Source organism: Melospiza melodia, unplaced genomic scaffold (genome assembly GCF_035770615.1).
Source record: "Melospiza melodia melodia isolate bMelMel2 unplaced genomic scaffold, bMelMel2.pri scaffold_18, whole genome shotgun sequence".
Taxonomy (NCBI): domain Eukaryota; kingdom Metazoa; phylum Chordata; class Aves; order Passeriformes; family Passerellidae; genus Melospiza; species Melospiza melodia.
The window spans coordinates 7287978-7295381 of NW_026948525.1; positions in this window are offsets into that span (position 1 = coordinate 7287978).

Consider the following 7404-nt stretch of genomic DNA (forward strand, 5'->3'; position numbering starts at 1 on the left):
TTATCTTTTTTGTCTTTCTCTCTTTCTGTGTAATCTTCTTCTGTTTCTGTGCTCCTGAAAATTTTGATTAACATTAAATTGAACAGGCTTAGAGTTTGTGAAGTTGAATGGGCCAAGTCAATGCCTCGAGAAGTGTTTTGTGTTGATTGAATGTCTTTCATAGTTTGACTTGAGAAGAATTTTTAAAAGTAATACAAAGCTTCTTGTGTTACCGACAATCTGTTAAACCACTAAGATACTGAACATGGCTCTGTGAAACACATATGTTAAAGATGAAAAAATCCAGGAACCTCCTCTTTCTTTCTGAGTCAACAAGAAGCAGCGGGCCCCCACCCCAGCCCCCATCTCCACCACACCAAAGCAAAGCAAAGCAAACAAAACCAAACCAAACCAAGCAACCCTGCTGTAGACTGAGCCCCTTCCACCCTCCCCACACTGCTCCCCCTCCCCATTGGCCCCATTCTAACCAAATCAAACCCCAGCAACTGCCAAACTGTAAAACAAAAGAGGCTAAAAGACCTCAACCAGAACAAAGCTAGCCACAGCTATTAAAAGCTTACCATCAAGTCCCCTCCATGAAACACAAGTCACACCAAAAACCCCTACAACCTACCACCCACACAAAATAACCCTGAAACTAAAATTAAAGACAATAAAACCCCCAATACCAGACATAAAACCAATTGTAACACAACCCAACCACAATTTCCACTGCAAGTTACTGGTGGGTAAGGTGCTAATCCTTTCAATACTTCAATCCTCCCTCGAGTAAAAGAAAAAAAAAATACAAGCATATAAAAAGAGCCATAAAACCATCAAAGTCAGTAAAGAAGTTATATCCCAAATAAAAAAGAAGAAAAAATACCTTAATCTAAAAAATAAAATCCTCCTACAAACTATAAAGAAAAAACTTTTTCTTTATAACACATAAAACTATAAAAAATTTTCAAATTAATATTGAAGAAAAACTTCCATGTTAAATAAACAAATGTTAAAATAACTGTAATTTCATAAAATTTTAAACAGGGAAAAAAATTTAATCCAGCATCCCCAAAAGAAGATCTCTATTCTCAGAGATAAAAATCATTTTATAAGTAAATAATAAAAATTTTTACCTTTAAATAACTCATCCTTAAAACAACACCCCATAAGTCAACTTGTACATCAAAAAGCTGTAAAAAAGTTTGTAACAATAAAAACAACTTCACAATAACAAAGTTCCCCAGACAACTGTTATCCATCAAAAATTAAGAACCAAAAAACCCTATTTTTTCCTCAAATAAAAAATCTCCATAATCTTAAAAAGAAAAACTTCTCTCCCAATGTAAACTAAAAAAAGACTATTCTAGAAATAGTAAACTAACTAGAAATTTTGAGTTTCTTTACATTGTCAGTAAACAGAAAAAGTCGTAAAGAAAAAATATTGTAACGAAGAGTTTGTTTTAATTCTTACTACCTTTTTTCTTTAGGCTGCTTTTAATGAAATTTTCTTTATACCCTTCTAAAATTTTAAGCCTACTTTACCTTTTTCATAGTGCTGTCTCACAACCAAACAAGTACATAAATATTTAACCGACATGAAAACCCACCACACTGATCAATACAATAATTAACAAATCTCAAGAATAGAAAAATCTTAAACTAACAAACCAAAACCACTGCAATGTCATAATAAACATTTTGCCAAAGTTTCTCTAATTTTCTAAAGTTCCCACTAAAGTCTCTTTTGTTGTTTTGTGGTCCTGACAATGTCTTGTTGGTATTTCTCCAGTGCATCTAACTCAAAGGACGCAAGCAATTGTAATTCATTTTAAATGTCTCCTCAAGAGAGTTTTTTAGTGGATGGGAGTCAGGGCTTGTCTGTCCTGCTTGGCACAGACCAGGCAGGGCTTTGCCAGACACATTCCACACTCCATTTCCCAGCTGGAGCAACTGGTGCCTCTGAGTTGTGCTGCCCCAGCCCCAGGGACGCTCTCCTTGTCTGCCCATTCCCCCACGGTATCTGGGCAGGGATGGCCTCAGTGGGGGCTGCTGACATCCTCAGCAACTTGGAGGCTACTGCTGAATTTTCCTGCTGCAGAGGCTTGTTCAGCCTTCAGCTCTTCAGTGCAGGAATTCAGTGTCCCAGGGCTCATTAACATTCAGAACACCTGAACAAGCCAAGCCTCTGGGAATAATTTCATTTTAATTTTCAAACCTTTTGTGGATAGTTCCACAAATTTCAGAAACCTATTTAAAGTGAATATACTATAAGTAAAAAGACAGGTCAAAAAGGTTTTTTAGGTCCTGTTTTGTTTTTTTTCCCTGACAATTCATTGATATGTGCAATCTGCAGTTGACACTGAATCCAAGTACCTCCTCATGCAGTTGGAATAGATATGAAAATCAAGACCCTTCATGGCTCACAATCAATCAGACTCTGTCCCTACCCCCACCCCACCATTTCCCCCATCCAAGCCCTGGCACTCAGAGCAGCCTTGTGCAAATCTGAGCTCCCTCCAGCCCAGGCTGCACCTGCAGCTTTCAGCTCCTTGGCTCCAACTCCCACCTGCTTTCCTTGGAGAAGGAGCTGCCCGAGAAACAGAGGGATGTTCATTTATTGTCAGCCAACAAAGCCAAGGGAAGGCACAGCTCCATCCAATGCAAAAGTCATTCCTCTGCTGGATATTAAATCTACTTTCCACAGCAGACAGTCTCAGAGCAATGGAAAACACCTTCTGTGCCCAGAAAAGATCCCAAGGTCCCCCAAACCCTCCCTGCCCCGATTCTGCCCAGATTTGTTCTTTGCACACAGGAGTCACAAGCTGAAGTCAGGAGCTCCCTCCATGCCCAGATGGAGGAAAAGAGAGAAAGGGGATGAAGAGCTCTCCTGTGCAGAGCCAAGGTGCAAGTGCAGCCCCTGCAGTTGGAACCACAACTCATCAGGTTTGTGTCCTTTGGGGTCAGGGCCTGGTGACACTCAGAGGCACAGAAAGGTTTCTTGCCAACAAACACGAGTTAAACATTTGAACAGTTTAACAACCATCATAGCTCTTGCCTCAGTTCTCTGGGATGTCCCAGCAGCATCTGACATGTCCCTAATCTGCTCTGCTCCAGTCTGAAACAGGGCCCAGCATGGTACCAGGATCATCAGAGAGCTGAGGTGTGTACTAGAATTCAATGCCCTCCTCATCCCACAGCAGCCCTGCATGTCCCTCCTGCAGCCTTGGTCTCCAGCACAGCCATGGAGGCTCTTTGGGCTCTGGACTGTTCCTGCAGCCCCAAGGGCAGCTGAGCTCTGCCTTTGGCACAGTCAGGCCTGGCCAGCGCAGGCCATGCTCAGCAATGTCTTGTGTGTGCCTGGCCTTGCTGTCAGCCCCGGTAGTGGCTGCGTGGCCCCTTTGTGGCCCTGTGCTGGCCCAGACATGGTGGCCCAGCCCCTGTGCAGGCCCAGCCCAGGCCAGGAGCATTGCGGTTGGGAATGGCCCCTGTGCCGTGGTGCCCACAGCAGCCTTGGGGCTCTGTGCCCCATGGCCTCCCTGCTGGGCAGCCTCTGCCAGCTCCTGCAGAGCCCATGGCACCTGTGGGGCTGCACAGACAGCCCTGCCCTGGGCTCTGCCAGTCTCTGGGCCAGCAGAGAGGCAGCCAGGGCTGGCCATGGCTGGGAACAGGCCCTGAGCCCCGCAGGAGGATGGAGCTCAGCCACAGCCAAACTCAGCCCACGCCAAAGCTGGGCTCAGTAGCCAGGGCTGCCAAGGGCTGGGCACAGAGGCTGGCGCTGACAAATGTCCTGGGCCCCCTCCCTGCTCTGTCCATGCCACCAAGGGCCCAGAGCAGCCTCCTCTCTGGGCCACTTGCCTGTTTGCAATGCCTTGCAGAGGCACTGGCCCTGCCCCACAAGGCCTGGCCTGAGTCCTGCCCCTGCATGCTTAGCCAGGTTGAGACGGACACTGATGGTTTCCGGGCCAGGCTTTCTGGCTGACTGCAGAGGCCAAGACAAAGCTGAGTGGTTTCCCTGGTGTCCCCCAGCCCTTGCTGGCCCCAGGGGCTGATGGCATTTATGCTCCCTCAGGTTCATTTGCCCACAGAAACAGCATGGGGGTGCTCCCACGTGCTGTGTGCAATGTAAACAGAGGCTCCTGAGCCAGTGCTGCCATGTCTGTGCCTGCAAGGATGGGGCACCTGTGTGAGCTGGGGGAGAGGCCAGGGCTGCAGAGGTGGGATGTTGTTGGCAGCTCCATCAGGACGCTCTGGGACGCTGCCCTGGGCTGTCCAGTGCACTGAGGATGGATCAATCCCTGCTCTGCTGCTCCTTCCCATCTCCCTCATGGCCCTTGCAGAGCCCCAGCCATGCTGTTTGCCCCCAGCCTGCCCACAGCCAGCCTGGGGCTGCTCACGGGGGTTTTCTGTGCTAAGCATGGGCCTGGGCATGTTCCTGAGAGGGCCTGGGCATGTTCCTGAGAGAGCTTGGGCAAGGAGTCTGGAGCCCCCAGGGCCTGGGCTGAGGCGTCAGTGCTGCCCCAGCAGGGCGCTTGGCCTTTCCCTGCTGCAGCCCTGGCACTGCCACCCCCAAGACTGTGCCTGGCCCTGAGAGCACTCAGGCCCTACATCAACACCAGGGCCACCAGGGCAGTGGGGCAGGGCCACAGCAGCAGCACTGGCAACACCAAGTGCTGCTGCTGGGCTCAGCTGCTGGGCCAGCACTGATCTGCCCCCAGCTCTGCACACAGACATTGCTGCTGCAGCTCCAGAGAAGGCAACAAAAGGACATCTCTGCAGAAAACTCTGCTGGGAGATCCTTTAGTTCATTTAAAGCCACCAACAGCACAGCTCCTCATTGACACAGTGTGTGGCCACAAAAAAGGTGGAGAGAAACAAAATGAGAAATGGCACAAAAAATTACTTTTTTTGATGGACAATATGAAAAACGTAAAATAAACATAAAGAAACAAGGAAACCAACAAGAAGTACGAAAGATGCCTTATTACGAGTTATTTGCAGAAACTGGCCAGGAGTTTAATGTTTCTGAAACCATCCAGTAATCAGTGTCCTCACTGCAGCCTTGAGCTCCTGGTTCCTCAGGCTGTAGATGAGGGGGTTCAGGGCTGGAGGCACCAGTGAGTACAGAACTGACAGGGCCAGATCCAGGGATGGTGAGGAGATGGAGGGGGGCTTTAGGTGAGCAAATGTGCCAGTGGTGAGGAACTGGGAGACCATTGCCAGGTGAGGGAAGCAGGTGGAAAAGGCTTTGTGCCGTCCCTGCTCAGAGGGGATCCTCAGCACAGCCCTGAAAATCTGCACATAGGAGAAAACAATGAACACAAAACAACCGAGTCCTAAACAGCCACTAAGAGCAAGAGGCCGCAGTTCCCTGAGGTGGAATATGGAGCAGGAGAGCTCGAGGATCTGAGGGACTTCACAGAAGAACTGGCCCAGGGCATTGCCATGGCACAGGGGCAGGGAAAATGTATTGGCCGTGTGGATCAGCTAAAAGAGAAAGGCACTGGCCCAGGCAGCCGCTGCCATGTGGGCACAAGCTCTGCTGCCCAGGAGGGTCCTGTAGTTCAGGGGTTTGCAGATGGACATGTAGCGGTCATAGCACATGATGGTCAAGAGGAAATACTCTTCTGACAGGAAGAACATAATGGAAAATAGCTGTGCAGCACATCCTGTGTAGGAGATGTCCGTGGTGTCCCAGAGGGAATTTTGCATGGCTTTGGGGACAGTGGTGCAGATGAAGCCCAGGTCGCTGAGGGCCAGGTTGAGCAGGAAGAAGAACATGGGCATGTGCAGGTGGTGGCTGCAGGCTACGACACTGATGATGAGGCCGTTACCCAGGAGGGCAGCCAGGGAGATGCTCAGCAAGAGGCAGAAGTGCAGGAGCTGCAGCTGCTGCATGTCTGCCAATGCCAGCAGGAGGAAATGCCTGATGGAGCTGCTGTTGGACATTTGCAATGCCTTGGCATGGGGATCTGTAAAAAAGTAACCATGGAATAGTTGGGTTTGGAGAGGACTTTAAATATCCCAGCACAGCTTGGGGGCACTTTCCCTCCACTGCCTGCCCAGGGCTCTGCTGCCTGGAGCTGTCCCTGCAAGCAGCTACTTCCCTGTGCCCAGGGCTGGGCCCTGCCAGTGCTGCCAGAGCCCAGCCCAGTCCTGGGGGCTCAGCTCTGCCCTGCAGGACCCTCCCAACTCTGGCACTGTCCAGGGACAGCTCTGGCTCTGCAGGCTCTGATGGCAACGTCAGAGCAACCCTGTGGAAGCTAGAAAAGCAACACTGATGCTGCCTCTAAGGGGCCCTGTGCTGATCTCCGCAACTGCCCGGTTTATTCAGATCTGAGAATTTTTTTTTCTCAACCTGAACCGAGAGATGAATATGTATGTGCAATTTCCCTTCCAAGCAAACCAGAGCAACAGATTAAAAAAGTAGGATTTCCCCTTTCATGCAGTCCCTGCATCGCTGTGCTCTCTGTATAATCTGCTTAGAAATGTTCTGCAGTTGAATGCCATGCTGGGAGCAGTCCTGAGCAATGCAGCATCCTCTCCACACAAGGAGATCACTTCCAAGCCTTACCAGCTGTCTCCTCCCACCCAGACCTTGTGCCCCAGTGCTGGGAGCAGCTGCCAGGGCTGGCTGAAAGCTGTCCTTGGCAGGCAGCAGAGTCCCTGCCCCTGCACAGTGCCCTGGGCTACAGGACCCTACTCTGCAGGACAGCCCTGGGCACCCCTAGCTGCTCTGCACAAGAGACAATCGGAGTCTGTAGGCATTGGGATGTTCCAGCTTTAGGAGATGGCTCCAGGAGCTGCAGCTGCATTGTCCTGCACCCAGAGGTTCCTGTGCCAAGGGCTGGCAGTGATTGTGCCCTAGGCACTTCTCAGCACCTTCCCAGCCCTGACTGACTGAAGCTCTCTGGGCCTCTGTGCTGTGCCTGGGGTGGCTGCAGGCAGTGCCCCAGCCCTGCTGGGCTGGCAGAAGAGCTGCTCATCAAGAGAAATGTGCTTTTGAAGCTCTTCTTGATTACCAGAAACTGCCTCTGTGCCAGGAGCCCAGCCCAGCTCAGCAGCACAGACACAGCACAAGGACTTTAATGAGCCTCTGCAGCTTTGTGCTCAAGCCCTGAATATCAGTCCCTGAGAGGGAGCTGAAGAAACTTCTCCAGAACTCCAAGCCAGAATCCAACTCCAAACTTTCTTGGACTTTTAATGGGTCCCAGAGAGGGACACAACTGAGAAAGTGTCCCCAGGCTCCAGGCAGAGCAGAGAACTGCAGGCAGTGATGACAGGTGAGGACAAAGAGAAGCCAAGTCTTGGTGCCCTGGGGCACAGCAGGGTCTGTGCTGCCAAGGGCTGTGAGGAGACGCCTTGTCCTGAGGCCCTGGGGCCTCCTGGCACAACCCCAGTCAGGCTGGGCACTGTCAGCCCCTT